This window comes from Camelus bactrianus, chromosome 8 (assembly GCF_048773025.1).
Source record: "Camelus bactrianus isolate YW-2024 breed Bactrian camel chromosome 8, ASM4877302v1, whole genome shotgun sequence".
In the NCBI taxonomy this organism is placed as follows: domain Eukaryota; kingdom Metazoa; phylum Chordata; class Mammalia; order Artiodactyla; family Camelidae; genus Camelus; species Camelus bactrianus.
The window spans coordinates 94,812,897-94,838,437 of NC_133546.1; the positions used below are offsets into that span (position 1 = coordinate 94,812,897).

General features: G+C 44.8%; 1 protein-coding gene across 50 annotated transcripts in view; it reads right to left on the reverse strand.

Annotated features, from left to right (window-relative positions):
• Nucleotides 1–25,541, reverse strand: part of LOC141578437 (uncharacterized) — a 511,397-nt gene that overhangs the window by 341,696 nt on the left and 144,160 nt on the right. For 35 of the 50 annotated variants that reach the window (XM_074368867.1, XM_074368840.1, XM_074368860.1 and 32 more), the window contains 4 exons: nt 23,209–24,701; nt 22,607–22,743; nt 17,705–18,277; nt 16,153–16,322 (listed from right to left, as the gene is read on the reverse strand). The gene's annotated coding sequence lies outside the window, so the exon portion shown is untranslated. Of the gene's footprint in view, nt 1–444; nt 507–16,152; nt 16,323–16,518; nt 17,109–17,704; nt 18,278–21,412; nt 21,848–22,606; nt 22,744–23,208; nt 24,702–25,541 lie in introns of those variants that run through there. The other 15 variants (XM_074368836.1, XM_074368832.1, XM_074368854.1 and 12 more) reach the window with 14 other exon arrangements.

A 25,541-nucleotide genomic window follows, 5' to 3' on the forward strand; every position in this document is an offset into this window, starting at 1 on the left:
TTGTTAACCTAATCTTGGGCTCCCACATGTAACCAATATGGAACCATTATGGAGGACACCCTAGGATAACAAATCCTAGCTCTGTGTCTTTTCCTGCCAGCTTCAGACACTCTAGCAGAATCTAGACACATCCCTGAATAACGATCCCACAGAACCACCCAGACTCTTAACTCCTGGCGCTTGAAACTTAATTTTAGCTCTACACAACTTAACAAAGAAAAGTTTCACAAGTAGAATATATTACATTCTTTTATATCTCATCCTATGAACTAATTATTCTGATTGCTCTAAGCTGCTTTTAATTGGCAAAGCACCTAATTCTGCAGGTGAATTCAGTACTTTCCATTGGGCATAACTTGCCAGTTTGGTCTCACTGAATTCTATTGTTCAAATACTGATACACTTAATTGATTTCATTGTTCATCAGTTTCAGCCAGGAGGAGAGGGAGTGTCATTCTTTTCCTCAGCCCACCCTCAACTCTTTTCTCATCAGCAACTCAGGCCTCCTGAAATTAAAACAAAGAATTTGTTTCCCTTCTACGCTTTCCACAAACCCAACAGGAAACATCAGCCTGGAGAAAGAATTCAACAAAAATGTTAAAACAAAAATCTGTAAAACCTGAAGCAACTCCATCTCTGAATCATGATACACAATGATATGAAAGTTAGTGTGTCAAGCACAAAACATGCGTGAGCCTGACCACCTGATTTCTATTCTTCAAAGGAAGGAAGGTTTTCATATTTTTTATTATCACTCTTTCTCATTGCTTCTGATTAAGCCAAAAATTAGTTTATGAAATAATTAAGCACTGCAATAACAGATTTTCGCTGTATCAATTACAGAAGGCATTCAGAGGGGATAGGAAAACCCACCTTTGTAAAAAATGTAAAATTTCTTCCCCTGTTAAGAACACATATACAAAATGCAACAGAGAATTCAAATTCTTGTGGAGAGGAGCAAAAGCCACAGAATCAAAGCAAAGTCAATACTATGAGTCAATTCAAAATTCACTAGACAAGCATGCTCAAAGCATTCAAAGAATTTTAAAGGCACACTGCAAACCATTCACTTAATGATCTGCAGGCTAGAGGAAGAATTTCCCTCTTTAACAGACAACAGAAATCAAAAGGGTGCCCCTCCAAACAAAGACGAAAGATCAATCAGGTTTTTAACAGTTCTGATAAATCAGCATGTTCTAAAGAACAAAATTCAGAAATTTTAAACATTCATTCAAACCACAATGAAACAAGCACTTAAAAAAAGAAAAAAACCCCAAAGAAACTAAGCACATTGATCATGCACTTGGATCAATGAGAACGTCTTTTACCCTTCGAAGAAAGAACAGGCTATAGCCTTTTACTTGAAAATTAACACTACTTTAAAGATAACTCCTAAAACGGATTTCATCATTCATATTGCCTTGAAAACTCTGAGGCACTTGTATCTGATCAGAAAAGCAATTCTGAGTAATAGTATGTTACAATTCAGCGCCAGTTTGCTTTAGAAGAAAAAAGAAAAGCTACTGTTTCTCAAATCCTGCACACAGTGTGAAGGGCCTCCCTGCCTCTTTCCCCTCCTGTTTTCAAACCTGATGCTCCCCAACACTTCTGAAACAAGTGTGAGGACTTCGTATTCCCACCAATATGTCAAATGACTAAAGAATATCAATTTACTTGTGTAAATATATGCCTACATCTTGAACTGGAGGAAGAAGGTATCAGAGGGCTACATGGAACTTATTTCTACCTTCCTGAAATCACACACAAACACGTTCACACAGACACAAACACATACACACTGAATTACTGAGCACTTCACAAGCTTAGGAATTCCAACTTCTAGAAGATAACTTTGCAGTTAGTTTAAAATACAAAACTGTCAAGTTTTGAAAGAATTGATCATCTGCTAAATCATCCAAATATCAACGAGACCCAATTTGCCTTCTCTGTAGAATGTAATTTCCAATGATGTCAAAGCAGACCCTAAGAAGTACTGGATCAAAGAATCGTGTTTATCACTATATATGATCGTTTTTAAACAAGTAAACAGATTCAGAAAGGTATGTCCCAACATTTATTCTTATTGAAATAGCATATGTATTCAATTGTCTATACAGAAAATAGGTCCCATGATGGTGTTTAAGAGCTATTTTGTGTATTGCAATATTTATTTTTAAGTGCAGACAAGGAGGGTGGGTATTACTCAGTTTTAGAGCACCTGCTTAGCATGCACAAATTGTGCTGGCTTCAATCCCCATTAATCCCCCCCCCAAATAGTGCTTATTTAAAAATAAGAAAAAAGTTATAAAAAAAATGCAGACTAAAAACCACTGCAATGTAGAAGCCAGAACTATAATAAAAAACATGTGTTTCTATCGAATACTGACTATATGTCAAACAAAGGGACAATGACAAATCACCCCTGACAACCATCACGTGTGGTTCTCAGCAACCCTTCTAAGTAGACACGGATGAGAAGCCCAGCACAGCGGATGAGGAGACGGAGCTCGGAGGAGCCAGGGACACTGACCATCCTGCTCCACGTGACACCACGTCAGCCCAGGACAAGTGCTGACAGAGCTGCATTGAGGGGACATGCAGCTGCGTGGAAACTTTGGGAGCTGGGTGTCCCAGAAAACATGAAAAATTGTTCAGTGAAAAACCAGCTCAAATATATTACACTGTGCCACATCCTTTAAACAGGGAACAGGACTGAGATCTTTTTGATGCCTCCGTGTCCTTTATGCCATCATCAGTTATTTGCCCTCTCAGCATGACCAGTGATGATCTGGACACCTTATGAAGTGCACTCAGATGGAAGAGCTTTTAAAGCTGTTTTATGAAGGTTGTAAGACTCTGTCTATGCCTCACACAGGCGGTCATCCATCACTTCTCACCGGTGTGGACGTACCACCTGAAATCACTCCTGTCTGCTTTTAAAATCCCTTCATCTAATCCAGACTTTTCAACAGCAAAGAATCAGCTCAACCACAGACAGTGAACAGCTTTTCACCAAATGGACTCGAACAGCCCATCGGACTACCTGGAAGCCCTTTTCTTCTATTAAACCCACTTCCGGGTACTTCATCATTTTCTGATTGGTGGACTTGGCCGCTGACTGGCCTACTCAGAGAGCTGACAGCCTCACATACTTGGGTGGGAGAGGACCCTGCTCTTGGGAGAAATCAGTGAGGAAGGCGGACATCCTCGTCAGGACTGCAAGTGTAGAAGTGCCACAACGTGCTCAGAAATTATACCGTCAGCACCCCTGGGCTCCCATGGACTGGTTTCACATTAACCAAACTCACGAGACACTGATGCAAGAAAACCAGAAACTTAACTTATTAATGTAACAGAATATGTGAAACTATCAACAAGACTGAAATATCAGAGTTCAACCATGAGTACAGTTTCTCATCCACGGCCTAATCACGGGCAGGCCGTGACATGGCAACCATGGACAAAGCAGAACAGGAATGGTTTCTAGATTAATTCAATGGACTAAATTTCTGTTATCCCAACAGATCTACTGCCTGGAAAACAATTAACGCTAATCACGGTGCACTCTTCGTGGACAGTGGCTGAGACACGACTGTGAGCACCTGTGTAAATCTCCTTTCCCTGTCCTTATTGAGCAAACTGATGCACAGAGGTACAGAGATCCAGGGATGCAGATACCTCTAAACACCCAAAGCCCATCCCTGGGAGCCTCAAAACCAGACAGCCAGGGTTTAAATACCAGCTCTGCCACTTACTAGCTCTGTGACCTTGGCCAACTTACTTACCCTCTGTGTGCCTCAATTTCCACACTGTAAAACTGGGATAAAAATCAAACATTCCTTACTCGATTGTTGAGAAGATTGAAGGATTCATTTCTGTAAAACTCTCAGAAAAGAATGTAGCAAATTATTGGTGCTCTACAAATGTCAACTTAATATTAAAGTGATTTACAAGTCTCCTTTCTAATCATCTTCTATATTTCCTGGCTAGACTAAGTCCCAAAGTAAATCATTATTTCTCCTTTTATAAACACTTGGGGAGCAACCTTCTGTTCCATACCACAGCCTGTTTAAACTGAGGGAGGGGATGCCTCCTCCCCACTCCTTTTCGCCACGGAGAGTGCTTCTCCACACCACAGACCCATGGCCCACAGCTAGCCTTTATCACACTAACAGAGTGAGGTGTGAGTCCAGAGAGACAAGCAGGGTATGTGAAACCGTTCCTTTCCTTCCAGTGCTGGCCACACTTGGGAAGCACACGGGATGCTCAGCTCCATGGCAGGACAGCCCTGTGCATGATGGGGCAGGTCCTCTCAAGGGAAGGCTCGCTGTGGCCCAGAGTTACCTGGGACAGGGAGAGTCTCTACTTCTGGGACACAGTATCATGACACGCATTTTCCCACAGCCCTGAAGTTCATGGAGAACGTTGCTTCATCAGTAACAAAGAAGACATTTGTTGCCTGCCTACTCTTTTGTGTCATCTCTCAGTTGGCTGCTGGAGACAACATGCATATAAGTATTGGATCCCCTTAGGCCCCAACATATATGAAGTAACAAAAAATTCTTTGGCTTAACGTTCGTTCAGGGCTACTGTGTAACAGTTCTGACTCTTCTGATGCTTAATTATGGTTATAGGAACTATGGAACCTCCTCAATTAACTTTCAGCATAAAACCAACTTTCCTTATTTTCCTGTTTCTTAGTAATTGCCAAAGACTATAAAATGATGGCTTCACACCAAACAGCAGCTAAAGTTTATGAGCCCTCTTCACATACCCACTGTGGTAAACACTTTACATAATTTCTAATTCTCACAATTCTACAAAGCAGATACCAACGTCCCAATCTCACAGACGAGGGAAAAACTCAGAACGAACTGACTCAGGCTCACGTGGCTCAGTGGCAGCGCGTGCACGCAAACCCAATTCAAACACTACACCCCTACGTATATGTACCAAATCTCCTACCACCAATTAACACACAGCGGCGGGGTCAATACTCAGGGAACTCAGTACACTTTTCAGCTTTAATGTGCTCCAGAGGCCGCTACTAGCTGTTTTATAAATTCCCGGCTCACTGTTTTCTAACACTGGAAGAAAAGTCCGATTTTGCCATTGTTTACACAGCAAGTCTGAGATGTTCACAGCGAGATGACAGAATAAAACTAAGATATAAGCAGAACAATTTTTCCATGTAGACAGACATAATGGACATTGTGCTATTCTGAAGCATCAAGCAAAGATATTAAAACAAAATAAAGTTGTTTAAGCCTTCTTTAACAAACAGGAAAATTAAGACGGTAAGAAGGTGCAACAAGCGCCACCTATGGGTAAAAAGACCTTCCAGGTCGCCAAGAAGCATGCAACACAAAAATTGCCTATAGGATCAGAAACGAGAATCAGATAACTAAAAGCTTCTTTAGCACATACTGCACTTTGCTTCGGGGGAATGGAGGGTAACTCAGTATTTAATCTGATATTGCTAATACTCCTGAATATAAACAAAAGACACAGGCTCATGGAAACTCATCTTTGAAGAGGAAAGAATCCAGTCCTGCCACTTCATTTTACAGGAGGGGAGACTGAGACATGGGATCTGTCCTCCTTGCAATCGGTAGCAAATCTCTCCTAGGCCACATGTCTTGCACTATAGCAAAAACGAACAGATCTGTACTAGGCCAATATTCATAAAAGTCGCGCCTGTATTTTTCCGAAAGTATGTTATCTAAGTATCTTGCAACATACTTCTCAAAAAGCCAGGAAATCAAATGTTTGTTGAAATACAAAAACATTTATTTACACAATAAAACAGCATGAGCTTTATTCTCTCTATTAAAAAAGTTACATGTCAAATCAGTGTTTTGATATTTTAAACCTGTTAAGAGTGCAGGAAAAAAGATCAAAATTTTCTTTAATCACAAAAGAGAGAAGCTTATTCCCTCAAAATTATCAATGTGGATTTTTCTAAACTTAATGCATCTGGTCAGAATCCAACGAATTTAAATGTCTGAGTGGATGGTTACACGGCAACATGACATCTGAGTTCTAACAATACACATTCTGTGTAAATAATCTTCAAGGTCGTCTGCTTAAGGCAATTTAACTAGTCCCTGTCTCACTAAAATGATACAGAGTTCATTAAAACTTCATAGTGCACTAAAAAATAAATGAATCCTTGTTACTTTAAGCCATATTCATATATATCATATACATACATATTAAATATGCATCAGTAATAAGCCACCCTCTTTAGTATTCAGAGTTGATCCTTCTAAAATATCTGCCATTGTGACAGCACATTTTTACTAAGCACCTCTTGGGTTCTTTGTATACAAGACTACTAACTCTCACAGTCAGACAAGTTAAACGATATTACTCAAATTTCTCAAAACAGGAAATGTACTTAAGCCATGAAAACAACTTATATATACATCATCAGGAAAGAAAAGAATAAAGATTTTCTTAAAATATTCACTGACAATCTTTTCTTCCATATTTAGACTACATAAAACCAATTCAGTCTTTGTAAGTGTTTCTGTCAATAAGGGCCACTAGAGAAAAACAAGTAACATCATCAGCAGTGGTTGGATTTTCAAAGCCCCCTTCTCTTTTGCACTATAATTATTATTGTTTTGTTTTTATTGCTTACAGAGCCCTAAAATACATAAAAAATAACTTTTTATGCAACTACCTGAGAATTAAACATCTGTGAAAATGTACAATTTTAATTTATGCCACTCTGTCTCACATTCTCACTGGTGTCTCCCCTTTGAAGCCCTCATCAGGCTGAGATCGCTAAAATCGGCCATTTATGGAGTCACAGGCGTTCGGGTAACCACTCAATGGGAGGCTGATTAGAGCAGCAATTAAGAATGCATCCTGTGAAGCCTGGGTTCCAGCACCGAGCTAGCCACCGCCAGCTGCGTGTGATTTGGGACAAGCTGTTCCATCTATCAATCCCTCAGCGGCAAAAAAGGAGACACTGATACCTACTGTCAAACACCTGCTATGAAGTAAAACATGAGGAAAGCATTTTAGCCTTAGGTAGGTGTCCACTCAGAGCGAGTTTGGTCATTATGATGATGAGGATGTCTATTAATAAATTGAGCTAGACCAAAAAGGAGAAATCACCTTAAAGGAGAAACATTTTAAGCCACTGAGCATTTCCTTTTGGATGGATTGCAGAATATTCTATTCATTTTTTTAAAAAACCAAGTTTTGTCCATTAATAATAGATTTACAGGTTCATGGACAAGTCTCCAGAAAAAGAATTAGAGGCCTCTAACCTCTGAATACTAAGAAAGAAAAGTTTAAAAAAAATCAGGAGGGAGATTATACCTCATTTGGGAGAGTATGTGCTTAGCATGCATGAGGCCCTCAGTTCAGTCCCCACTAAATCAATTTAAAAACATTTTTTTTAAGAAATGGAGAATTAAAGCAAAAAGATGGAGGAATACAGAATTTTTTAGAGACTCATCTCAGATTTAAGATGGGGAAAAAACCATCCATTTCTCAGAGGAAATCTTGAAAACTATGTAAACTGAATCTGAGATGTCTAGTCTTCTAACATTATTCATGAATTCATATTACCAAGTCTTAAATCTACCTGATAACCCACAGTTGTGATACTGATCATAACAGCTGCCAACACGGATCTAGCTCTGCCTAGGAATGCTCTGTTCTGACATCTCTGCCCCTGAGGCCTCACCAGGCACAGAGCACTAATTTCGGTCATTCATGAGCATCTCGTGTAAGTCCTCCCTTTGTGCTCCTCACTCTCCCTTCACCAGCCCCTCTGAGGGAAACACTGTTATCATCTTCCCCACCCGCAGATAAGGCCACTGAGGCAGAGAGACTAAACCCTTTCCAGGTCATATTGGCATTAAAGGACGTCTGTATTTCTGCTGTTTTGCTTTTGACAAAGGAATCTGAGATATCAATTCAAGGGAGACTGTTAAATATTAAACTCTGTCAGGTCTTCACCTCAAGAGCAGATACTATAAATTCCTGATGTAGGATGAGGCTGCCGCCACAAACTGACTCAGCTTGAAATTAATATCCAAGATGAAGCAGCGGATACACGTAAATATTCACGATTGTCAACTCGGCTCACGGGTCTGGGCCCTTCACTGCCTGAACTGGTGTGAATACTCCACCCGTGTCAGGGAGGGAAGCGTGGTTTTCCAGGTCTCCCCAAGGCTTCACGGGCTATTTCCCCCCACAGACTGTCCTCAACAATTAAAAATCTCTCAAGATTTTTACACCATGCAAAACTGAAAGATATTTCTGCAGATGGAGCACTTTCTCAGGCTTAAACTTATTTTGCCTCCACTCAGCAGGGGGGGGAAAAGAAAAAAGACTCTGCAAAGTCTCAGAGTCTCACCACTCACACTAGTAGAAAGGCCACTGAACAAGATGACTATTCAGAATGCAGGGTGAGAAGAAAATAAAGCCGCCCCCAACCACAGGCACTCCCAGAGACAAAGCTCAGCCGTCTTCTGCACACTCACGATTGTGCAGCCCTCATCACCATCTATTTCCAGAACACTTCATCACCCCAAAACAATACCCCTGTCACTAGCAGTCACTCCCTAACCCCCCTCCACCTAGCCCTTTGCAACCTTCACCTGCTCTCCGCCTCTGCATGTGCCTATTCTGGGCATTTCAGATCACTGAAGTCAACAATATCTGGCCGTGTGTGTCTGCTTCCTTTCATTTAACATGCTGTTGTCAAGGATCGTCCATGTTGAAATGGTATCAGCATCTCTCCCTTTTTTTTTTGAAAACGTTAAAGTTTATTAGAGGGTTGTATGTAATATCAAAAAGAGTAGAGTGGAGCATAAGTGATTGTGTTTCAAAGGGAAAATGGAGCGTTGAGCAGTCAGAGTGGACTTCCCAGAAGAGGTGGTCTTTTTCATTTTCCTCTTTTTCTTTTTTATTCACTCTTACGTCTGAATAATGTTTCACTAAATGGAGATTCTACATTCTGTTCATCCATTCAGCAACTATGTATGGACGTGGTCCAGAAGGTTGAGTGTAAGAGGCGACTTGCAGGGATGACATTTAAGCAAAGGGCAAGATGTGCTTTCAAAAAAAAATGCCAACAAACAGAGGCGCAAGGAAATTCAGTGCGTTTCTGAGCAAAGTGCATGCTTGCTTCGGCAGGACAACCGTGCAGGGCTGGGGCGGATTTTGGCAGGAATCACGGCGTGGGAGTCACCTGACAAGACTCCCCACTGCACGCAGTTCAGCCAATTCTCCTCCCTCATCCTGTATTGTTAGAGCCATGTTTCTAGGTTTCTCTTATTTCAAGTAATAGCACTTTAAGTATATATCTGATCATCTGCATCAGACCACTTTACCTCCAAGGCACAGAAAATTATTCACTAACCGGAGCAGCTCCAGGACATAACGGTGATGGATTAGGGAGTCCTGCAGCATCCCAGCCTGCATGCACAAACCCCACATGTGCCCTGGTGATGTCCGGAAAATTAAACACATGGAAATATCTCACTGCTGCTACACGACATCTGCCCTCAAATTCCCCCAAACTCATGCTGGCAAAGCACTACTCAGCCATCTCACTACAAAAAAAACCAACAACAACAACAAAAAAAAAATGCTAAGAAGGCAAATTTAGGCTCTTCCATTGAAAACCAGCAACCATCAATGCCAGTATCTGAGCTGGAATGCTCCTGACTTCTAAAAACACAGCGCCGTTACTTTTCAAATGTGGAAGTCATATATGTATTCCCCGTAGATGATATTACAGTAGGATTTTTCTTTTCAAAATTTCCAGTTGCAACATTAGCACAAGAAAGTTTATGTTTCAGCTTTAAAAAAATCAATTATCTTCCAATTTCTTAATTTTGAACCTATTATTATTTTATAAAAGGTGCTATACTGCATAATATCAACAAACGGTTTGAATTCTGCAAACAAGACCTTTATGACATCACTATTTCAGAGCAAACATTAATGATGTTTTGAGAGTTGGGGCCTGGGGTGCTCACTAACAGCTCTTTAAATACTGACAAGGATGTGCTATTAAGTAATGCAAAGGCTCTAACTCCACATTAGCTCAGAAACCAAAGAAACTACACCAAAGCCTTACTTTATCATTTTTAAATTTTGCTATTCTTTGGAATATTAAATTTCTTAATAATATATGATTTTTTTTTGAGAAAGACAACAGCTGTATTAAATTTCCTCTCACCAAGAAAGCAATCTTTATCAAGAAAAAATACCCCATGGAAATCGAAATGACGGGAGGTTTCTAGCTAAGTGAACATGCCGATCTGAACAGAAATCTAAATCCTATCAGATCTCATTCGAACGAGCTCAACAAAGTCCTGGGCTACCCTGGAACTTAGCTCTTCTGTTCCAAAAGTTGGCTGAGCTAAGATCATCACACAAGGCAGGGAAGGAGAGAAGAGGAAAGTCCACCTGGCAGCCTCCATCTCTTTACTTCCAGCCAAAAGTCGCCTCTCGGGCGACCCCGATAACAAGCCCTCCCCATAAGGAAATCCAGCATCCACACTGCCCCTACCGTCCCCAAGCAGCCCTGACGCCCCTCTCCCAGCCTGTGAATGGTCTTCTAGTTGCCCCCCAAGTTGGTGGCACCCTCCCCCTATTCCCCGCTACACACACACACACAGAGCAACGGCAGGCTTCCCAAAGCACAAACGATTACATTACCCACACTTCAAACCCTTCAGAGGCTCCCTGGTGGAATACTTCCCCCGCCACCGACACTGCTCACCCAGCCTCACCCCAGTTCCCAGGTCCCCCCTGTCCTGCTCCTACTTCCCACTTGCCTCCAGGCTCATTTTGACTGATTTTCAAGGAAGACTTCCCTCCCTCCAACCTCCGCAACTTGTTCCTCTATTCCTAGAACATTCTAGGCTAAGTCAACTTCTGACACTGCTAAGCTCACAAGAAGCAAATACATTTTGCTTACTAATGTGGGTCCACCCTCTCTCACATAGACACACAGAAGTGCACGTGTTATGAATAAATGAATGACGGGGTGGGTCTCAAAGGGACAGACAGACCTGCTCTCACCCGTCCCGACCCTTCTGTCTGTAGAATATCAGAAGCAAAACCAGAAGTACCTTTCCTGAGGGTCTCTTCCTGCTGACACCCTTCACTGCCCCTGTGTCTGTTCAAATAAAACCCAAAGTCTTCCAAAGCCCTTCACCCCAGGCTCTCTCCAGGGTCCTCCCCAGCAGGGGAACACTCCACCCTAGACCACACAGGGCACTCTCCCCAGGTCCCCACCCCACAAGCCTCCAGGCCTCTGCCCGGGCTGCACCTGCCACCTGAGCCACACTCTTGACTCCTTCTCCTGGCTGACCCTTACTCTGTCCCCACGATTGAATGTAGAGCCCATTTCTTCCAGGAAGTCCTCTCTGATAATGTCCTTTAGGTCTTGGCAGGGCTCCAACTATAGCAACAGTACATGGTGACCAACTGCGTGTTTGCCCACTCCTTTGATACCACGAACTCTTGGGGGCCACGTGGGAAGGAGTGAGAGATTACAAGAGGGGTGGGGGAAGCAAAAAGCAAAAATCACAGCCCAAGTCCCAAATTCAAGGATTCTTTCTCAGAAAAAATTATAAAATATTTCACACATGTGCAATTTGGCTACTATTTTTGTGGCTTGTGGACAGCAAGAGCTTGGTGTTCTAGTCCAAAACCCAGATTACATGCAAAGAAATGTATATATTCATATCCAAAGGAAACCAGAGCTGTTCAACAACAGTTTGCAGTTAGAATAGAAAGGAACTATGATAAAGGCATTCTCTCTCACCCTCCACTTTCTTTTCTGGCATCATATAATTTTAGAAGTATTTGCGTAACTAAGAGATGGCTACAGACCGTGATTCTGCACTGGAGTGTTTGGGGCTGAGGAAGCCCAGATTACATTCACTGCGTAAATGCAATCACACCAAAACACTGATAGGTGCCGTGGTGGTGGAGCTGATGTTCCAAAGCAGGCAACCTTACTCTGTAAGAGAACTCTAAATAGAAAGTAAGAAATACAATGATCTGTACTCAATTTCATTCGATATATGGGTCATTAACTGATAGAATATCTTCACTAATGTAACCCAAAAATAAATTGTCAACGTCGATTTTCTTCATCTGACCGTTTTATGCTAACTTTGGTTATCAAAACCTCACTCCATATGGAAAGCTCAGGCCTATGCTGCAGCAGTTACATCCCGTGGAAGAAAGCCGATCAAGGGAGAACTGGAGAGTTTCCCTTCAGAAGTTCCTAAGTCTGGTTTTGCACCTGTACGTCATTTGCAACCACGTCATCGTCAAGGAGTAAGACCTTACCACTGTGGGGCGAAAATCACTGTGGTGCTTCTGAACCATCAAAGATCACTGAGCTTTGTGAAACTGTCCTGAGGTACTTAAATCGTATTTTTTGTGAAAGGCTCCAAAACTGACCCAATACACCAATCCAGGTACAACAGTGAGGTACCGGAGTTAGTAGAGAGAACATGCCCTTGAAGTCTGACAAGGCCCTGCTTGAATCCTGCTACAGCATTGACTAGCCGCTAAACGGACCAATTCCTTAAACCCTCTGAGAAGGCTTCCCAATCCGCAAAAGGGGGCTGCCACCGCCCACCTGGGAGGCATGGATGAGAACGCAACACGCAAGTAGTGCTGCCGACTGGTACCTGACACGGGGCCTGACTAGCTTCCCTCCGCTGCCCTTCTCCCCCTTTAAACTTGCACTGTTCCCCCTGGTAAGGATCAAACCAGTGGAAAAGACTGCCCGAATCTTCTGTGTATCCCTGGATACATTCATTAAATTTAGGAGGCCAGAAAAACAACTGCCTCCACCCCAGTCACTATCAACGTTCTTAAGAGTCTGGGTATTTTTAACTCAATTTTTCAGGGAGACTATTCCAGAACTTTGCAAGCACCATTCTCCAGGTTGCCTCCCCTCCCAGCGCCCATCCCTTCTCACCTCAGAGCCTCTGTCTGATTGACTTCTGTTCATTGGAAAGCGAGTCCAGTAGGGTGGCGGCTCCCAAGGACTCCCTCCCTCCCTCACAGGTGAGTGTGACTACTTTCTCCCCACTCCAACTCCAGCTTCTTAGAAGTCTACCCTCCCGGACCCTGCAGACTCTGCATCTTCCCAAGACACACACGTGGCCACGACCCTTCTTACAGATTTCTTCCAGGCTGGCCCTGCCCAACCCCCGGCCCCTTAAGGATAAATGGCATTAGTCTGAAAATCGCAAACGCCGCAGACTGACACACCAAAGCTGCATGGTCTGGGCTTTCCTCCAACCCAGTCACAGCCCTGCCCCGCCTCAGCCTCAGCCTGCAGCTCTCAAGATGATCTAATTCACATGCGTGGCTGTGAACACCAGCTAAGAATGACGACTCCCAACGTGTATCTCTAGTCCGGCTCCTTCACCTGAGCCCCAGGGCCATAGACCCGAGTGCCTCTTTGAAGTCCTAACTTGGATGACAAATGGCATCTTAAAAATGCCTCATGTCCGCCATTTACTCTGGAATTCGATTCCTGGCAGGTACCTCCCAGACACCCCATTTTCGTAACAGCCCCAGCACCCACCTATGTGTTTGAGGTCACATTCAATTTCCACTGTTCCCTCCCCCAAGCCCTGCCCTGGAATCAGTTCTGTTATATCCGTCACTAAGCGTATCTCAAGTCTGGTTCTGCAGGAACCACGGCCGGAACCCCACAAGCTCAGAGCATGGTGCACTGAGTCACAGTCCTCCAAAGGGTGCTCCCTGGAGGGGGAGGCATCTCCTGCCACTGGTCACCTCAGAAGGCACTGTATTCTCACAAAGGAGGCCCAGGAGAAGAGACTCAAGGTTCTCCCGTGGTCTGAGTTTTGAAAGGCCCGAGGTGTGGGGGAGCTCCTAATTAGCAGACACACTTGCCAGTAAGCAGACGAAGATGGAGGAACCCAGGCCAGGCTGTTCTCACTCCGACCCCTGGGCCCTCGGGAGCCACGGGAAAGGCCTGTGTCCACAGCATAGCCCGGCCATCACAGATCCCAGCCTGCATTTGCCAACCCGGACAGACTAGACTCTTTCTACTTGCGACATTTACTTCTGATCTGTTCCCCACCCACAATGTGATGGACTCATTCAGATATTCTCTCCTGTCTCAAGCGAGACAAATTCAGAGAAAAATGAAGTGTCTACATTTGGACCAGAGCATGAAAAGAGAAACAAGGCCTCATGTTCAGCATGATGGTGGTGGCCAAACACTTCCACCGGGTGAGATGAACCATGGTGGTGGTGAGAATCCAAGGTCCTACGTCGGCCAAAGCATGTTCCTTCACAGTTGACTGGGGTGTTGGAGACTCACTACCGCAAACTAACGACAAGGCCGACAGTGGTGGACGTCAGCTGCAACAGACACGGAGTCAGCTATTTACTGCCAACATGGGTTAAAATTAAAGGCCGGTGCAGTGAGGCCTGCACGGCTGCTGAGGCAAACCACAGACCCGACTCTGAATGCCCACTGCCTGGAGCAGAGTGGAAGCTACGGTCCCCTTTAGCAGTCCCTATGTCCACCAGATCCAGGTGAGCCAGCTACTTAGGAGAAGGGCATGTTGTCCTGATACTCAGAAAAACTAGCCTCGTAAAGGGAACAAAAGAGTGGCATGGAATTTAGACCCACTTCTGCCCCTTTTTGAAGGCAAAGTAAAGTAAATGGCACGGGAAGTAAAATGCAAAGAAAAGAAAAAATTAATTAACAAAACGGTGACTGCTTCCTCCAACAGCTGCTCACCCCCGAGCCTGCCAATTCCTCACCAGTGACCACCAGCCAGGCAGCGCCGTCACGCACGTCACACAGCGACAGCCAAGAACCGAGTGCCAAGCACGTTTGTGTAAAAGCAGGAATCGAGCAAGATGCTGCAGAATTTGACTTTACAAGTTTAAATACTCCATGAAAATCATCCCTCAGCAGCCGCATAAATGAATTCGCATCTCACTTCTTCAAAACAATCAAAGAATTTTAATAAGGGCGCATTTGTCACCAAATATAAGGAGGACCAACCTGTTTCCTTAAAGCAAGTATTTTAAGAGGTATCAAACACCAGTGGGTGATGTGCTAAAAAAAATTAGAAAATAAAAAGATTACAAGGATAATACATGGTTCAAGGCAGCTGTTAAGTTTTTGCTTTTTAAAGCGATGGAGACAGCACGGAGGGCGATCTAGCTATTTCCAATGCACTGTGTGTACAGGCCACAATTTCAGACGCAACAACATGCTCACAGGGCAGTACAAGAGAAAAAGGAATAAAGAAAAAGGAAAAGAGAAACAAGAGAAAATTAGAAACACACAAGAACACAAATGACTTTGACAGCACGTACAAGAATTTACGTGAGTGTGTGAGGCCAGGGACGCGGGGATGGTGAGACCCAAACTCACCTCCTGCTCCAGGGAAAGCAGGGGTCTGAGGGGAGCGGCGCTGCCGGGGGACACCAACATGGTCAGCGCCCCTAACCAAAACTCCATATACATGGGTCTAGGCAGGTCTTAAGCTACAAATTTTGGTCACATTTCTGGCTGGACAGTTTTACGCACTTCCACCAAGAGTAGCAGGAGAGAATTAGTCTCTGCTCCTGCACCAAAGCATTGTTTTAAAAATTAATGACTGTGGAATAGTAAAAGCAAGAATGGAGTAAAAGTGACAGGAGGAGAACTTGCTTGACCCGCGCTCACTGGCCGCGTTATCTCACTGACGTTAAGATGCTGGCTGAGACTTTACGGTACCAAAACAGAGAGACGCACCAGGAGGGAGGTTTAATGCGCTGCTATATTTAGATGCCGGGAGCCATGCCTGGTACACGAGGTTCTGGGTAAACAATGGTGACTGTGTCAACCACTATGGGCTAAGCACATATCCAGCTACTCCTCTAAATCCCAAGGGCAGACTTCAAAAGACAAAAACAAGCAGGAATTCCCTGGTGGGTCCTCAGACTCAGAGCCAAGCAGTTGCTGAGCAAAATTGTCACCAGTGCCTCCTGTGACAAAAGAGGAGACACTGGCCTGGGGGCTGGGGCAGGGCTCCAGGCTTCCACTGCTCACCCACCAGTCTGTCCAGGGGGAGAACATGGTCCCTGCTTACGTTGCACCGATGCACCTACCTTGACTGACGCCTGGGGGATCAGCAGGAGGTGACATGTGAGGTGAACGGAGCCAGCCTCGGTGTAGCACGGTGCTGGCAGCTGTGCCCTCAGCAGTGCCCAGGCTCCTAAACATGACACCTCATCTCCAAGGAGCAGATGGGGAGCGCCGGCATGTAGATCACAGGGCCCTGTGAGGACAAGAACAGATCATGGCCACGACATGCCTTGCCCCTTCCTTAAGCATGTCCGGGAGGAACAGAAAATTCATCCAGAGCCCGCTAGGCACCTCATGCAGGTGGGTCTCGGGTCCTCTTTCCCATCACTCACAGGGCTGTTCTGGATATTCTTTTTATCAATTCTCTGGCATCTTCTCCTCCAACTTACCAACAACCAGAAAGTAGAATCTGATCTTAGTTAAGTTCAAGAATCACAGAGCACCGCCTCCACAGCGGGCCCGGCAGCACGTGCCAGGTCTTCCGTCCATCACCTGTGGGACCGCCATGAGCCCTCTCCAGACTCAAGGCCCGAGGCCGTAGGCCAGGGTTACGCAGATTCCGTCACTCTCCCCAGCAAAGGGGGACCACCTCTCGGCAAAGGCATCTCACCCTCTTCTTCCCGAGGGAAAGCACAATAGATACACGGGGAAACAGTGCAGATGTTGCGGGGTTAGGCAGCCCAGAAGAGCTCGGCTATAGTTCCGTGGCAAAGTGGGGCCGTTGACTTAATCACAGGGACAAAGTGAGGATGAAGATTTCTCTGCTCTTTCCCATACTCCGTGATACGCCTTTCCCTGCATAAGGAGTTCATTCGGAGGTCCCTGGCAGTGTTTCTGATGTCCTAACATGGCATGCTGGCTGTCGGGCAGGAAGAGAGTGCCTGAGCCGAACAGGTGCTGAGCCTGGGAGGCAGGAGACACTGGCTCCAAGCCAGCTCAACCAGCGCCTCGTTCTGCCTCTCGGGATTCAGCATCTCATCTATAAGCAAAGGGATGAGACTGTCTCAGGAAAGGCTGCCCAACATAAATGAAATGACAGCCATGTAAAGAAAGTTTCCCAGTTGCCACATTTAAAAATGTAAACAAAGAAACAAACCAACAAACAAAAAGCAAGTACTAGAAACTGATTTTAAGAACATATCTTACATAATCTACTGTATGTAAAATACTATCATTTTGACATGTAATCCATAGAGGAAGTAACAAGATAGTTTATATGCTTTTAGTATACAAGCCTCAGCGTCTCATGTGCATTTGAAGTACAGCATATCTCAGCTCAGACCAGCCTTCTCCCCAGTGCTCCTAGCATCAGTGGCTGTGGCTACTCTATTGAACAGCAACTCCAGGGGTCCCACCAGGGTCCTGGCTGAAAAGCAGGAGTAAGTGCTCTAACACTATCAATAAAGGATCTCTCTGAAAAAAAGGCAGATTCACTTTTAAATGTCTCTAAACCGGTGGGCTGCACTTCCCTCCACCCTTGGCTACTAGACAGCCCTCTTCCTTGCTGACCCCTTTCTGGATGTAGGGAAGCAACCTGGCACAGAACCAGGGCGGACGGGCCGCCAGGTAAATTACCTGCTGTCTGTGTCCAGTCCCATGAAGTCCTCCTTCTCAAACAGGATGCAGAGGAGTGGGATCTTGTCCCCAGAATTGTTGGGGGCCCCATCCAGCCACTTAGACTTGAGCAAGATGAAGAGTGACTCAGTGAAATCCTCAATCCTCTTCTCCACCACCCTGCAGTCCTCGTAGATTGAAGGCCACGTCGGTGCGCGGCTGCTCAGCTACCTCCCCATGCAGCACAAAGACAAAGAGCTGAGAGTCATTAAGCATGGTGCCATACAGCTCCTCTGCACGTGGAGCTTCTCAAAGGCCTTGGCCGAGAGGCAGTCGGTAATGGTGACAAGGCCCACAACCTTGAGATGGGTCTGGAAGCCGCTTCATCCATTCTTGGGCACATAGTTGTGCCTGTAGTGCATACAGAGTGTGCCCTGGGAGCTGCACGAGCTGATCTGGCTCACCAAAGAGATTCGCTTATAGATGCAAAAGAAATTCTCCTCTGAGATGATCCCCACTGGTTTGACCACCACAGGAAAAGTCTCATAGTCCTCAGCACACTGCACGTAGTCATGGATGCTCATGTTGCAGGCCCTGCCGAGAGGGGAGAGGAGATCGAGGCAAATATTTTGCTGTGGGCTGCGGGCGCCTCTGGGTTGCGGTGACCTGGTGTGTACCAGCCAGAAGGCAGGGGAAGCCCAAGCAAATCCAGGGGTATAGTTTGTCCTTCAGAGCCTGCACATGGCTACCGTAGCACGGATCACTTTACCCAGCTTTTGGTCTAGGCTTCCTGCCCCTGCAGAGAAGGGTCATTTCTTGTTTTCTGTTTCAAAGCACCTAGCAAGGCCCTGATGCAAAGTCACTGCTCAAAAATGCGGAATAAAGAAATGAAAAAAGGAACTGCTTTCCGCAACCCCCTTCAGCAGAATATAAAGAAAAGGACAACAGTAGGAGCAAAAGATCTGGATTTCAATTCCAATTTATTTGAACCCCTAAGCTGCAGAATAATGGATAAGAATACTTGCCTTGTGGAGGAGGGTACAGTTCAGTGGTAGAGCACATGCTTATCATGTACTAGGTCCCAGTACCTCATTTTAATAAATGAAACAAATAAAGAAACCTAATTACCCTTCTCAAAAATACTTTTTAATTCAAAATTCAAAAACCACCTTGCAATTTACACAACATTGTAAACTTGACTATACTTCAATTAAAAAAAAAAAATCCTTGCCTTACAAGAATATATCTGGATTATGGAAGTTTGCAAATATAAAATGCCTAGGGTACCACCTGCATAAAAGGGGGTGACTACAAATTTACTATCCCTACTTTATGAACTATATTTCCTTCGGGGGGGTTATAACCTCTCAGAGCTAATTTTCTCAGATTTAAAAAAAAGTAAATATTACATGATTCTCAGTACTGCTGAAGAATCAGATAACCCTATGAAAGCATCTGACCCAAAGAGGTTACTCAATAAATGTTTGTTGAATGAATGAATAAACAAGCAAAGTGAATGCTGCTCCCTGCCACAGACCATCATAATGGTACTGCTTGGAAATCACAAGCCCACGTTCCACCCGTCTCTACACTAATCATGTGGGTGACCTGGGCAGTCGTGTGTGCTTCTCTAAGCCCCAGTTTAATCGTGAATAGAAATGATGGCAATAACACAAACCTCAAATTTTTAGTGAGTCAGTAATGAATCGTACCCCAGCTTTGAAAGATGGAACCATTAAGGAAAACTGGGAAAATTTTCTTAGCAGCCTCTAGGGGCGGCGTTGGTGGGGGGTGTCAGAGGCAGTTGTAGGCAAACAGCTGAATCAGATAAAACTTTGAGCACTGACTTTCTGCTAGTCCCTACTATGGGTCACAGAGATAAACTAGGCACTGTTTCTTCCTCTGAAGAGCTGCTCACAGTCCAAGCTATAAATTCACTGAGTGGGAATGCTGTGTCTTCTGGCATCTTTGGTGCATAGTTGGGGACACATAGCAGGTCCTTACCTCCATAGGCCCTCTCCATATTATCTCTTACAACTACATGGGAATCTAAATTATAACTCAAAATAAAATTTCTACTGTTTTAAAGAAGCTATTGAGGTTAAATTTGCTCACTGTCTCAAAAAAGGAACACACAGAAAAAATAGGACAATGCCCAGCAGATGAGATACACTCAGTTAAAATTCCCACTGAACCCAGTGGTCCATCCAACTTCAGAGCAAGAAGATGGGTCCTCGTGGCAAGAGGCCACTGCATCTGAAGCTAACAAAGCTAATGGTGCTCAATTCCAAGAGCCCCTGTCACCACCCTTGTTCTAATTTTCTATTTGTAATTTTTTTCTTTTTATTAAATAGAAACTCCCAATTGCATAGCCTTCACCTGACTAGACATCAAGATGGCAGCCCTTCAAAACCTGACCACAGAGATCATGATGGCAGCCCTTCTTGGTGAAACAATAAAATGAAAAGGCATTTCCAAAAGACCTCTGTGTAAATCTACTAGGGAACTTCATCCTGGACTGAGGAAGAGGACTGGGAAGGAGGGGGCAATCTGGGGCATAGAGAACTATGGGCCACATGTCCCACGATGGACTTTAGACACAAACATCACCCTCCAGGAGATTTAAAATGCACAGCGACATAGTGCTATGGGCAAGATTTTTTTTTTTTTTTTAAATCCCTGAATCCCTTGCAGGTCTTGTTTCTACTGAGACACAAATAGATTATGTGTATAATGTTTCACAAAAGCCTTAAAATATTATCACCCCAACTTGACACATCAAGAAACTGAGGTAGAGAGGTTTGTCACATTGTGCAAGACTAAAGAGAGGCCACGACAGACACCATATTTAAATCCAAGGCCCTGCTCCAGTGCTCACACTAGAAAGTGTGACATACTGCCCCTTTTCTGCCCTCTCCCTGCAATAAATCTCTGAAGAGTCTTTTCTGTGCCACCTGGAATCAAAATCATATCAATTTTCCACAAAGAGCTATGTCCCTCCTTGCAGGAAGTAACAAAATCTAAAGTGTTGGGATGGGAGGAGAGATTTGCATTTTCTGTTTCTCAAAGGAAACATGGCTTAAAAGAAACTGAAAAGCACTTATCTAGTCTAAGCCCTCATTGTGCAGATAAAGAAACGGAGGGTCAGAAGAGATGAGGAAAGGGCCTTATTAACAAATATTGCCTCAGCGCAGCACCAAGCCAGCCCTGGGCACTGCTGGGGGAGGATGTGGAAGGCCCAGGAGAATGAGCCTTAGAAAACGGAAAGAGAAGAAGCATACAAGGCCCTGTCTCTACACCACCATACAATGAATTTCCACCAAATTACCCAGTATGGGGGCAGCCAATAATTAGGTGGGGTAAACTGGTTACAGAAACCTGGAAGTCTCACCCATAGTGGAAATTCCAACATTTACTGTTTTTTTCCCAGTTCAATAATCAACTCAGTGGGCACTCTGTACAAGGGACTACACTAAGCCTGGAGTTCTCCCAAATACAGATCTCTATTACCACGTGTGCAAACCACATAAAGGCCACCAGAAGAAAAGCGCTCACAGATAACATGGAATTACTGTAACTGAAAGCAGCCAAAGAGCATATATTCCTAGGAAAAACTGTGCTGCTAGAAATGGACTCATGGACATAGAAAGCAAACTGTGCTTAGCAGGCAGGAAAGGGGGGATTAACAGATACACGTTAACAAATATAAAATAAATGACAAGGACCTACTATATAGCACAGGGAACTATATTCAATTTCTTGTAATGAGTTCTACTAAAAACAATCTAAAACATATGTATATACATATGCATATGTTGATAACTGAATCTCTGCTGTACACCTGAAACTAACATTGTAACTTGACTACACTTCAATAAAAAATAAATTAAAAAAATAAGTAAAAATAAAAGCAACGCCATTAAGAGAAAAAAAAGAATAATGTTATCCTCTTAGCTGTAGGTCCTGGAGAATCCTGGTTGCAAGCACCAAGTCCACTGGATCTCTCCAGCACTGGCTGTCACTCTTTCTGACCATCAGACAGTCACTTGGCTTCACTGAGGTTACTTTTCTCTTCTGTGAAAGGCTACAGTAGCAACTAACGATGTATAGAATCTCATCAGTCACAAGCCCAACATTTAGTGAGGACTTCCCATGGGCCAGGCTCTGGAGAGATGAAAAGATACGGTCCCAGATATATTCATGGGTAGAAAAAATTTATGCCATAAAGACATTAATTCTTCCTGTTTTGATACACAGATTCATTGCAATTCTGATTAGAATTCCTACCAGATATTTCATGGAATGTAACAAGTTAATTTATGGTCAGGAATAGTCATGAAACTTCTTTAGAAACACCACTGGGGAGGGGTGGGTATGTCACTCATTTCCACTGGTCTTTCTGTTGTGATGAAAACGTTCTGGAATAATAATTGTTGCACAACTGTGAGTATGCTAAAAGTTGCTGAATTGTACCATTTAAATGGATGGACTTCATGGTGTGTGAACAATATCACAATGAAGCTGTAATATGAAAAAATATTTCCTGAAAATTATTTTTCCCTCTATACTAGTATTCTGCCCCACGATTTAATAAAAACAAAATCCAAAACAAACCAAACTGTGCCAGGAGATCTTTAGGACTTCAATGTCCCTGGGTCTCCAACGCCTCTGGTGGTGCTGTTCCTGTTAACGCACCCTAGCTGGGCTGGGCTAGTTAGGGACTGTAACTATCTTTTTAAAATCGACGATTACACGTTTCACCCTGGGAGTAGGAAGGAAGGAGCATGTCACAGCCTCATGACTTCAGCTCATTTTTAATTGAACCAAGCCCTGATTTCAACACTGTAATCCCTGGCACTATAAAAACACGTGACATCAACAAGCACCGCCATCATAACACCTGAAAGTGTTCAAGGTACTTACCTGGGGCAGAAACACTGAGGGAGGAGACAGAAGCTCGCTCAGCACTGAGGATCCAATTTCCCCACTCCACCAGAAGCTGGGCTTTACAGTCGGAGGCTCTCAGCCCAGGGAGCATCTCCCACGCCACTGAGCTTGTCCTTAGGGAGCAGGAAAGGAAGAGAAGGGCAGCCCCGGGGTCGCGGGGCAGGGAAAGCGGTGGGGGGTTGGTGGAAACGCGGGCTGCAGCCCCGCTCGGAGGCCAACACCAGCCCCAGCCGCCCGCCCCCATTTGGGTCCCCAGACCCCGCCCACCCGGGACACAGCCCGCACAGGGGCGGGGACCGGCCGGCGGCCGAGGAGAGGCAGCCCGGGGGGAGAGGTTTCGCGGGCGGGAGAGGGGAAGGGGACGCCAGCCACGGACTGAGGGGAGCCCGGCTGGGTGAGAGGATGCAGGTGCACCCCTGGCCATGGACAGGTGTGGCCGGGGTGCCGGGCAGGTGGAGCGGGCAGAGGGATCTGGCCCTAGCTATTCAGCTGAACACAGGCTGACTGGCGCCCTGGGGTGCTGTGACATGCCGACCTCCCTCCCGCAGCCGCCTGACCCCTTTCCCGGGAACCCCCACCTAGCATTTCCACAGCCAGATGCCCCGGCCCCGGGCAGGAGCTAAAAGCCTACAGGTCGACAGAGCTGAGAAGCCTTCGGGGCCGATCCCCGGCTCGGAGCTGGAGCTTCCAACCCGTGGTCCAGCTGGCACCGACTGCCCATGCGCAGGAGGGCCAGCGATCCACTCTGGGTTCTGCGAGAGAAGGTGGGGCAACGAAGGAGGAAGAAGATGGGAGGGGGAGGAGAGGAGGGGAAAAGTGGAGGGAGACAGATGGACAGGAAGAGCAGAGAAAAGGGATGGATCTGGAGAGGGGAGGGTCTTAGCGGAGATGGAGAGAAAAAGCTTTACCTCTGGGGGCACCCCGAAGGAGGCGGCAGTCCTGCCTCTGTACCATTCTGTTACCCTTCAAGGCCCGCAGCTCATGTTTTACCTCTCTGATCCAGCCCTCCATCCGATGCTTCAGCAGAACCCCTATGGGTATCACACCCGTTGCCCCCACGCGGAGCTGGGTTTACTGTTGCTCTGGGAACCAAGCACCCGCAGGTGTTGTCTCTCAGAACTACCTTGGGAAGAGTACCTATTCCCCTTTTACACGCTGGGAAACAGGCAGGCATGATCTCTGCCTTAGTTCCACTCTCCCAGGTGTTGGGCTGGCGGGGAGCGGGGTGGTACAAGATCAGAACCCCAGACAGAGCAGACTGCCTGAGTGTTGGTGCACAGTCCCCATCCCTCCTGGGTAAACCACACCCCACCCTAGTGGAACCATCAAGGGCTCACAGTAATTTCCTGGGTTTGGGAGAGCTATCATCATGTAAAGGAAAAGCCCAGCTGGGCTAACAAGCTAAGTCACAAATCTAAGTGTGATAAGTGTCGGTTTACTGATCTAAATTCTGCTGGGCTAACTCGTAAATCTGAAGTTTAGTGTCAGTTTACTGGGCTAACAAGCTAACTCATAATTCCATCCTCAATAGGTGTCAGTAATGTGATCTATGACAAGTTGATAAGCTCCAGTGTACTGATTCCTTGCTTTTTGTTGTTTGAGCCTTATTGGCTAATACCCCTTACTTGTAATTAACCCTTTAAAACCTCATGTGCATGTCTTGGAGTTGCTCAGAACTTCGGAGCAGAATCCCCTCTGAGCCCGCCGGCATAATAAATCTGAGTACTCCAACCCTCCCAGTGGTGCTTGTTTCTTAGCTGGCCTGTTGTTTCCCTAACACTCAGTTCCAGTGCCCTGCTTGCTAGGTAGATAGGAGTGTTACCCAGTCCAAATTCATTCTCCTCAGTGCAGGACAGGCCAATAAGTTGGGAGACCAAGTGTTGGGGCAAGGAATAGCAAGTCTCTTTAGACCTAGATGGCAAACTAATGTCTTGGAAAACCATCTCCCCAAGTCAGAATTCAGGCTCCTTTCCTACCTGCTTGGTTGTTGCAATCTTCCTGGTGTAGGAATTCCTTCTTGTTAGAATCCTTTGTTCTTGCAGCTATCTGCCTGGGTCAAATCTCTGTAAACCTCCAACAAAACAAACGTTATTTTCTATTCGGTAATTTGTTATCTTTTTATGAATGAAAAAGTGTTAAATATCCTTAAAGGTCAGAGCCTTTAGAATAGGCTCTCCTGTATATTTCAGGCTCTAAGCAACATTGTTTTACATGCAAGATGAAGCCTAGGAGACAGAGCATAGGGTTAAAGTCAAATGAAAAGATCCAATATGCAGTCAGATTTGTTCTGTTCTATTACCCGGGCAGAAGCCACTTGAGGATTTAAATCCCTTTAAGTTAAAAATAACTAAAACTTTAAATGAATTTACATAGATAGTTGGGAATGTGTATACCATATCTGGAAAAGCATCCAAAGGATAGTAAACAGCGGCATCTCCAGGGAGGGCTGTAAGAACAGAGGATGAGGGTAAACTTCTTTCACTTGTTAGTTTTGTGCTCTGTTTTAATTTTTTTTAACCATTTGCATGTATTTTTTTCAGTTAAAAAAATGTATAATAGAGCAAAGGAGTAATTAGCTCAGCAAATACAGCAGCCATGGAATCACTGAGTCATCACATTTGACTTAAGCCTGGAAGCATTTATTGACTCTCTCCAATGTGCCCAGTGCTGTTTTAAGACTTCTTTTATTATTATTATTTATTATTATTATTACTATGATTATTATTATTGTTATTTTTATTTTATGAAATAATAACAAGGTAACACCCACCCCTGCCCATGGCTTGTGGGAAACCAACTGAGTTTTTACTGAGTTGTTTTCCAAGGAGTAGAGATGAGTTATAAACTGAACACATCTTCAGGGCAAAACAGGCGGAGTGGTTTTACAGCACGCCAGACAGCTATGAAGGGT